Source organism: Labrus bergylta, chromosome 2 (assembly GCF_963930695.1).
Source record: "Labrus bergylta chromosome 2, fLabBer1.1, whole genome shotgun sequence".
NCBI classification, from domain to species: Eukaryota; Metazoa; Chordata; class Actinopteri; order Labriformes; family Labridae; genus Labrus; species Labrus bergylta.
Genome location: NC_089196.1, coordinates 36,557,107 through 36,567,830, shown reverse-complemented (window position 1 = coordinate 36,567,830; position 10,724 = coordinate 36,557,107).

Here is a 10,724-nt window from a genome sequence, read left to right as displayed (position 1 = left end):
AGGAGACTTTGAACCCCTCAGACTCATTCTCTCTTTCTTTTCTGGCTTTTCACTTGAAGGGCGTTTTCACACCTTTGATCTTTTGCTCTGGTCTGAATCATGGACCAATTTGTTGCTTAATTACCTCAAGGTTGGTTTGTGTTCACACAGGGACATTTACAAACGGATATTTGTGATGCACGAGTAAAATGCTCTCTGATTGGTCTTTTCTATTTTTGGCGGGAAAACTCCCTGAAGTAAACAAAGACTTGTCGACTAAATGGACTGATGTCGGCTCTGCTCATCTGTTCTTTTATTGTTTACATAAACTATACAATTTCAAAATGGGGCGCAACTGAGTCTACAAAATAACAACAATTTCCTGGTTACTTTTCTACCACCAGCTAATACTGTAGCATTTTCAGTAAACATCTGTCGTGCTTTTTCAGCCCAGTTGGCACATTTCCCAAAATATAAAACACTTTAAAACGAGTTAAAATCAACTCTGTGGAGGTAACTGTTCTTATTGCTTATCACATCCACCCAGTATGAAGTGATATTAGGGCACTCCCAAAAAAAGTTAAAATGACCGGCAGACTTATCACCACACAATCTCCAACCTTCAGCATGGTCAGGTTTGTTACTTTGGGATTCTTTGATTTTAGGAGTTAAAACTAAACATGTTAGGTATGAAAACGTCCTCCAAATAAGAATATGTGGTGCAGAGCCGAACGTATTTGCGAAACCTAAAATCATCACATGTTGACCCTTTTAGCTCCCTGAATCTGGGGCCAAATCCAGCTACTGTCATCTATGCTGCAAAACCTTGGACTCCTGCTTTCTGTACTGATGTATCTATCAAACTACTCTTTAGTCTGCTAGCCTATTTGCAACTTTACTTTCAAAATAAAATCCAACCTTCCACATTAAGGTGGGATTTAGTTCTAAACTAGCTTAAACCCGAGGAGTCTTTCTCTTTGGGCATTTAGACCCCGCCCCCCTTTACACAGAGCTCTTGGACATTATTAAAATATATATATTTATACTTTAAACTTTGCCATTTGTTCTAGTTTAATGGCTTTGTTTGTTTTATGTCATGCAGCTTCGAAGTCTCCTGAGTCATTATATTTCTCAGGAAAGGTATTGATAAGGCGTTTTCACATCTGCACTTCTGAAAATATGTAGATCATTTCAGGGGGACCGCGCCAGTGAAAACACTCTATGCACTGATTTTCTGCAGAATAAATACGAGGAGGCTGGAGGAGAAACTCCGGTTGAATTCTGAGTGATACATTTGGCTGTTTGCGTTCACACATGCAGCTCCTCCCGGAAAATATCAAGAGCTTTCTGCAAGTGTTAACGGCTTTATAGTGAGCTTAAAAAGATGATTTTTGACCAAGTCTTTTAAAGTGATGTACATGGCTCCATGATGATTAACATTTGAAGCAGATGTGATCTCCAGTGGTCAGTGGAGGAGCATGATTGGGCGAGGTGAGAACCTCTGCTATTTGTGTACTCACCCTGGACGATTGTCAATACCAGGTATTATCACCCTTTAACACCCCCTCATCCAGGACCATTATCAACTGAACAATGACCCCAAACCCACCCACAAAAACATTCAGATCCCTTTTGACAGGGTAACACTACAACCAAAAACAGTCCGGAAAATTCCCAGCATCAGTTGAATGTATTTTGAAACCAAATAATAAAGAAAGACATTCAAATTTTTCATCTTGAAACGTTCATCAGTTCTTTAAATGTTGTTTCATTTTAAAAGACAAAACCACAGAATAAAGACACGGCTCCTTTGCAGTTTAAAATATCATTATAAAGACTGAATAAAAGGGGGCCTAACAAAGAACCTTGAGGCACACCCGATGCACATTCAGATTGTTTAACAATACTCCATCTATCCAACACACTGTGACCTATCAGGTAGATATGAAGAAATCCATGCCAGGGTTCTCAATCAGAACTCTTTGATGCGCTGTACCAAAATGTTTGTGTGACAACATTTTTTGAATATTTTTGGAGGGTTCAGCTGGTATCATGGAAAAAATGTTCAGTGCAAACGAGAAAGCGTAGATTGCAGGAGATGGTGAAGAATATTTTATCAAGCTCAAGGTCCTCAATTATAGAAACACAACTAGAGTGGAAACAGACCTTTGTGAATGGTAGAGAGTTGGTTGGTTTGTGTCCTCGTTTCTCTTTGTACACGGACTGTAAACATCTGTATCAGCCTGCATACATGCACGTGTGTGTTCCCTGTGTTTGTGTTTGTCTGTATTTACTCTGTGTGTGTGTGTGACGGTGTGTGTGACGGTGTGTGAGACTGCAGATTGTGCTGACCTTGGACGCCCGTTAAGGTGCTGGAAACACGCAGCAGATCATCAAATATTTACGGCTCCATCTAATTCAGGACTTCATGTGGTCTTTCTTCCTCTGGCCTCGGGATGTTTGCCGCGGGCTGCAGAGGCGAGAGGAAAACACATCAGCGGCTGGGTCCACTATACACACACATGAAACGCACATCAGTTCACACGTCAGCCTGTAATGAGCTCGAGTGTTCAGGGTGACCACGGTGAACAGGAGTAGACTCCTCTGTACTAATGTGTGAAATACATTTCTGCTGGAAACATGAGACATGAAATGAATGATTACTACTTCCCTTTTTTTAATAAAACACAAACTCTGGAATATTTTAATATTTATAATTTAAAAAAGATCACTTCTCTGGTGAGAAGCTCAAACCAGTAGAGCTCGGTATTGACAGCAATTGATTGGCTCGTCAATAAACAGCTCGCGCAGCTCGTTAGCAGAATTATGTTTTCCTCTTCTGCAAGATCACGCGGGAACAAAGAGATAAACATTCTAACAACATGTTGTCTTTCTGAGGATGATTTCTTGTTTGTTCTGTTCCTGTTTTGAAGTCATGCTGATAAAATGAGTAAAAATACGACCGCAAGCTCGTATGTTGTATTTTATTTTGAAATTGACCGGATGCTCTGTGTGTTTCTTTGTATGACTTCCTGTCCTGGGTTTCTATATTCTTTAAATGGCGGATGACAGAGTATGTGCTAATTGGGGGGCAGAGAGATCTAATTTAGGCTTTTATTGCATGGAGACCTCCAGTACTTAGCAGAAATACCAAATACTGCAGTTCCTCCAGTGTCCACTCGAGGCTGTCTCCAAAAGTGAGGTGATCCCCATAAAGCCCCAAGTTAAAAAGTCCAACTCAGGACTTTGGCAAAAAAAAAAAAAAAATCAATACAGCAAAGTATCACAATATGTTTTTCAACATATATTGATTTTCTAAAACCCCCACAACAAAACATTAAATTCCTCTCATCACAATGACCTCCACGCCTGTAGATGTCGTTGTTCGGCTAGTAGGCCATCTCCTTGAGCCTAAAACTGCCACGAGCAAGACAGAGAGAGAGCAGCAGTGGTCGAGTGACATAGGAATAAAGTTAAAGAAAGGCGTTAAATCACTACTATCATGCAGAGATTACTCTGCAAAATGTACAAACACGTCTACAGCTCGGCACAAACGTGGAAAGAAGAAGCTAGTTTTGTAGCTTTTTTATCCACATGAAGCTGACCGTCATCTGCACGCTGTTCAGATCCACAAGTCGGCAAATACCGACATTTTTGCGTCCTTTTGGCGTCTCATTTAAAGTAATCTTAACCCAGCATCAGTTACCTAGCCTTGTTAATCTTATTCCTAAACTTGTTCCCTTTTCTGTCAAACTAGCAAGTCGTTATCGTGACCTGTTGATCTAAGAGAGAGAGTCTGAAGAAATCTGGATTGTATGAGAGGCAGATCAAACTAAACAGGAACATCTATTTCAGTTATTTAAACACGTAACTTTAGGGTGCGTTCCAGTCTGATTCGTCATCAGGAACGACCCCTGAAGTCACAAGTTAGACTCGGAAACTCGGAGGAACTTGAGGAGCCTGTGCTCAAATCCAACATGGCTGCTACGTGCATCAACAGTGAAGTTTGAGCTGCACATTAAAGTGTTTATTGGAAACTCAGTCTTGTTTTATTGTTATTAAAGTTCAATCTGTTGCATCATGTTGTCATGTCGTTCTGGTGTTAGCTAACAAAACAAAAGTACTCCTGGAGGCGTCCATGTTGTTTGTTCCACTTGTTCCCACTCTTATCCGGAACGAGGTTCACTCAGCTTTAACAACATTCCCAGCTCCGACATCCGACCTCCGAGGTAAATCGAACGCACCATTCATCTTTGAATGTAAGGGACCTTTGTGTACATTTGTTGTTTGTACACTAAAGTTTTTTAAAAGTCTTGGAGCACAAAGATCTGCTTACACAGGACTAATATTTAGTCTGAACTCGTGTTATTAATGGATTCTCCCCCACACGGTTTGTTTTAGTCAAACGCAGAGTTTGGGGCATAATTTAGTATTCAGGGTTATTCATCACCTGCTGATTAAACCAGGAGGAATCCCTGCTTTGCATTTAGATTACGCCTCTGAATTTTTCACTCATTAAATTTAGGAGAGTAAACATTCAGTGTCCCGAAGGATCACAGAGGATTCATTCAACTTTAACAGCGTGTAGGAAAATTTAATTCAATGGCTGCTAAGTGTTGTTGGAGTTATGAGTGCATGTTATTTGTGTTGCCATTTCTACCAAACAAAACAAAGACAGGAAGGTTCACAGCCCCACACTTATTCTACTCCAGCTCTCTGGTCTCTCTGACTCATAAATGATTTACTAAATGAACATCATGCTGTGCCGATGAAGACTCAAAATTAGAGAATGAAATCATAAACTCAAATTTAAAACTCTGCTGCTCGCTGACAAAACAGCGACAGAAAAAACATCTCCTCCTTACTTGAACTCTCTGATCCAGGTCTGAACTGGTCTGGGCCTGCAGCCACCAAACCACCGCTCGCCCGGCTTTCTCGTCCCCGGTGTCAAAATGCAGGCCAGAGTCGCTTTAAATATCCTTATTGCAGTAATACTGATGTTCTGTGTCACTGAACGATGCAACTGCTCTCCTTAGCGTTTGTCTAGTTGCAGTTGATGCAGTATGTTTCCGTTTCTTGCAGCACGTTTTGTTTGATCTGCAGCGCGTTTCAGCCGTTGCACTTGTTCTGAAAGTTTTGCATTTTCTTTTGAATGTGGCACGTTTCTCAATTTGCTGCACGTTTGTCTAAATGTATGTTGTTTTAACCGCTGCCAACGCACAGAGACGCTGTTTGCTCTGCAGCGCAGGTAGTGGTGTTTTGAACCCTTTGCATGTGTTACATGTCTCTCTGACTCCTCTGTGCAGGTTTAGTCAGGGCTGTAAATCATTTTGTTAATCAGGCCCCTAAGTCGTAAACTAAAGGCTATGTCCCCTTTCTACACACAGTCTACGATCAGACAGATTGAAAAATGCCTGATAAGAAGGAGGTCAGACAATACAACATGAACTCGTTTTGTTTCAGGTCGTCTCCGTACTCGCTCTCTGTGCAAAGGCAATAAAATAAATCTAATAATCCAATCTACCGTCGGTGTCGCTTCTAATCTTAGACATGAAGTATTAGGAGCACAGTCAGAGTCCTGCAGACCAGCATATGTCCACCTGAAGACACACACACACACACACACACACACACACACACACACACACACACACACACACACACACAGCGACCTCCTCCTTCTTGATTTATTTCTCCGCTGTGCTCGGCTCCTTCTTTTCCTTTTTTTTCCCCGTCCTGATCCCTCGATTGTAATTCAGCAGTGGAGGTGAAGGGCAGATGGAGGCGATGAGCGGATCTGCAGAGAGGAGGAACAGAGGAAGAGCTTCCCTCAGGTGAAGCTGGTGATTAACAGGGACGGTGAAGGTGACTCAGACAGAGAAGAGCTGAGAGAGGGTAAACATTGATGCAGCTGTGGAAGAGAAAGACCAGGAGAGAGGTGATGATGCAGCCTCCGATCAGACAAAATAAATCACACAGATCAACAAACTGTTTGTGTTCCACGTCGTTAACTTCTAAACACTAAATGATTTCATCTTCATTAGATCTCTGGTGGGGAATGATTCAGATAAACTTGCAAACAGTTGTTGTAAACATCTGTTGCCAGATTTCTTCATCTTTAAATCAACATTCTTCAGATTTATGGCATTGGACTAAATGTTATCAAATGAACCCTGACTGACAGATGTATCATTAGTTATCCATCAAACTGCAGAGAGGGATTGTGAGCCGGCCTCTAACTGTATAAAGAGAAGTCCTGAAATGGACTTTTTATATATGATCAGACATTAAGGAAACGTGCTTAAGAAGTGCTGGCTTCTCTGACAACAATGCAGCAGCCAGTATGTCCTCCTTCTAACTTTAGATTGTGCTCCTGAATGCTCTGGATTTGTTTGGACCAGAGAAGGTAGGCGCTTTTAAGACACCCCTGGCCACCTTTCTAGACCCGCCTCTGCCTTCTGATGAACTTTAAAGGTGACATATCCTCCTCTTCTTCTTCAGTTTCAATAAGTGTCAGATCTCCTCAAAACATGTGTGTGAAGTTTCTTGTTCTAAATCCACTCTGATCTTGTATTTGATCATGTCTATAAACCCCTCTATTTCAGCCCTGCTCAGAACAGACTGTTTCTGTGTCTGTACCTTTAAATATGTAAATGAGCTGTGTCTGACCACGCCCCCTCTCTGGAAGGGCTTGGGTGTACTCGGTCTTTCTCGCTCCATGTTCTATTGTTTACGGTGAGAAGGCAGACTCAGAGGGCAGAACAAACACCTAGCTGTGGGAGTGTCACCTGGGGGAGGGGCTACTGCTACTGTGATGTCATGAAGGGAAAATCTCCAAACGGCCTGTTTGAGCACACATTTTCTGTGGAGAAAAGTGGAGCAGGCAGAAGACGTAGAGGATGGACTTTTCTCATCATTGGGGGGTTTGTAGACAGACTAGAGACACATGTTAGAGTTAGAGGAACATGGAGAAGTGTGTTTAGTTTAATATGTGACCTTTAATGGATTAAATCAAAGAATTTGATCTATTCTGCTGTAGCTGCATCTTCCCGTGTGTTTCTCAGCGCAGGTTTGCCCTGTAAGGACTATGTAATAAAGTCATTAAGGTTAAACTGGAGGTTAAATACAGCTTCTCAAAGAGTCTGTGGTAGCAGAGAGCAGCAGCTCAAATGGGAGAATACATGAAGTTAAAATGAGCAGATGATTATCACAGTCTGCTGATTTTAATGGAGGAGGAGGTGTTTTCATGTGACTAAATGTGAGATTCAACATGTTCACACTGACTCAGAATAAAAAGTCAGCTCAAACTGTGACTGAGTCCAACATGTACTCCCATATTAGTCACCAGTTATCTTCACTGGGGGAGTCAGAGGTGAGAAATAATGAATAACACGTCGCATAAAGGAGTAAACAGCTTCATTTCCAGGGACAAACACGCCTCGATCTTTACACCTGAGGGTTTTAGAAGAGAAGCATAAAACTACACTTGTCCTGTTTCTTTGTTCACATCAAATTGAGATGAGAAGACGGACTGCGATTCCACATTTGAAAATGATCACAATTATAAATCCATTCAGTCGCTCCTTTGTTTGTTTTCTATTCATGAAGTCATGCTCTGACGTTTTTAATGGCCCACTCATAAATTCAATAAAGACCGAGGCTATTCAAGCTCATCCATTCAAACTGCTCTTCAATAAAGCCGTCTTCACTTGATGGCACACAAACATTTCATCAAACCATTAGGTTCTTATTGAGTCTTCTGCTTTAGAAACTTAATGGTACTGACGCTCTGAGGGGACGAGTCCTGTACAGAGATTGAAATAGTCGACATGGTAAGTAAAGATTTAAAACCAATGTGATGTCACCGGTTTGTTTGTGGAATAACCTTCTGAGCTCGGTAGGTTTCGGTCGTTGACTTCTCTTTTATTTTTTTGGAACAGAGGCTGTAAACAGTTTTATTTTTGCTGTAAAGTTGAACATTTGAGCATGGGGCTCTATGGGGATTCACTCACTTTTGGAGTCGGCCTCAAGTGGCCACTCAAGGAACTGCAGTTTTTTCAAGTCAGCCCGAATTTCAGCCCCATCGTGAGGCACAACCGTCGATCACCATTTGAACAGCTACTCCTGATCAGTCGGCTGAATTTCTGACATGTTGGATATTTTTTACTGCACAAGAGCAATGAGCCGATTCTCTGACTTTTCCCCCCTGATTTTACAAACTCAGGCATGCCCTTTTTTTTAATCTGTATTCCCCCTCCTGTCATTAAAGAAGCAGGCAAAAATATAGATAGAGAGAGACAGGGCACGTCTTGCCGGTGTGTGGTGGCGCAATTGAGCCGTGCAAATGAGATGACAAGAATCAACCTGTGTCTGTGGGAGTTCTAGATCAGGTTGTTCAGTCTGAGCTCATAAATCGTGAGCTCTGGTCTTAAGGTTGTCACGATACCAGTTTTTTTAAAGATTTGTTTTTGGGCATTTTGGGCCTTTACTGGACAGAGAGGACAGTGAACAGAGTCAGAAATCAGAGGGAGAGAGAGAGGGGATTGGCATGCGGGAAAAGAGCCAAAAGTCGGACCTGAACCCCGGCCGCCTGCTTGGAGGACCACAGCCTCCGTACATGGGGTGCGCACACTAACCACTGAGCCACCAGCACAAACTTTGATATGATACATGTAAAAATCAAACAATATTTAAGATACCTGATTCAATACCACGACAACACAAGTAGATGTCCTCTGCATATACCATCCATCACCCAGTGATTTGTAGTTTTTAATGAACACAACCTCCTGCACGGTCTCTCTAACTTGTACAACACATTAGCGAGGCCTCGGAGCATGTGCACACTTCACCTTCAGTGAGTTATTTTCCAGCTCTGTTTTGTAAAGTGCTGACACACACAAAGTTTTCTGTCAGATCTCAGACGTCCAACAAAAGATAAACTCAGCATCTCTGCAGCTACAAGGCTGCCCGTCTCCCAGAGAGTGATCGATGGCTGAGTGACGTGTTTCCAAGTTTAGTGTTTTTGTGTGTGTGTGTGTGTGTGTGTGTGTCATCTATCATAACAGATTCAAAGATATTTCCATTCAGCAGTCGAGACTACAATCCAACAGTTATTTTTTTTGTTACGATGGAGAAGGTTGTCTTGTCCACTCTTTATTCATTCAGATTTGAAATGTATAAAGATAAAAACTTCTCGATTTTCAGACGTTGTTGGAGCTTTCTTTGTTTGATTGATTGCTCAATTTAACACATAGTGATTAAAACAGCAACAGCCTTGACAACGACATTGATTGACATGTATACGGACGAATAAATGAGCCAGCATGGTGTAATGTTTTGGTTTGTGAAATCCAGGACTTATTCAGGTTTTATAGACTGTGGGGATTGGGGACCAAGCTGCATCCTCTGGTCTTGAAAAATGAAGCTGATGCTGAAGTGTAACATTCTGCAGTTCCTGGAGTGTCCACTAGAGGCTGGTTGCAGAAGCACAGGAAGTCACATACACACCCATTCTAAAAAGCCTGTTTTTACAGCAGCGATGAACATGTTTACAGCCTGGTTCAAAAAACCAAATAGGTGTGATTAGCTCATGTCTGGATGGACACACTGTACGGGGGGGTGAATGTTTTGATGACTCATCAGTTTTGATTTGATGAAGGATAAGAGTTATTCACAATAAGGCGTGTAGCTGACCTGATTGACAGGTGGGCGCGGTGTAACGGTTTGTCAGGAGGTTTAAAACCCGCCTCAGCTCCAGCTCTCAGCCTGTTGTTAGGTTGACTGAAAGTTAGACCGAGGCTGTATCCGAATTGCCAAGTACCTACTCAATCTGTCAGTATGCAGTACGTACTATCCGTGCTGTATACTGTTAGTACCTACTCAATCTGTCAGTATGCAGTACGTACTATCCGTGCTGTATACTGTTAGTACCTACTATTCAGTATGCAGTACGTACTATCCGTGCTGTATGCTGTTAGTACCTACTATTCAGTATGCAGTACGTACTATCCGTGCTGTATGCTGTTAGTACCTACTATTCAGTATGCAGTACGTACTATCCGTGCTGCATGCTGTTAGTACCTACTATTCAGTATGCAGTACGTACTATCCGTGCTGCATGCTGTTAGTACCTACTATTCAGTATGCAGTACGTACTATCCGTGCTGTATGCTGTTAGTACCTACTATTCAGTATGCAGTACGTACTATCCGTGCTGTATGCTGTTAGTACCTACTATTCAGTATGCAGTACGTACTATCCGTGCTGTATGCTGTTAGTACCTACTATTCAGTATGCAGTACGTACTATCCGTGCTGTATGCTGTTAGTACCTACTATTCAGTATGCAGTACGTACTATCCGTGCTGTATGCTGTTAGTACCTACTATTCAGTATGCAGTACGTACTATCCGTGCTGCATGCTGTTAGTACCTACTATTCAGTATGCAGTACGTACTATCCGTGCTGTATGCTGTTAGTACCTACTATTCAGTATGCAGTACGTACTATCTGTGCTGTATGCTGTTAGTACCTACTATTCAGTATGCAGTACCTACTATCCGTGCTGTATACTGTTAGTACCTACTATTCAGTATGCAGTACGTACTATCCGTGCTGCACGCTGTTAGTACCTACTATTCAGTATGCAGTACGTACTATCCGTGCTGCACGCTGTTAGTATCTACTATTCAGTATGCAGTACGTACTATCCGTGCTGCACGCTGTTAGTACCTACTATTCAGT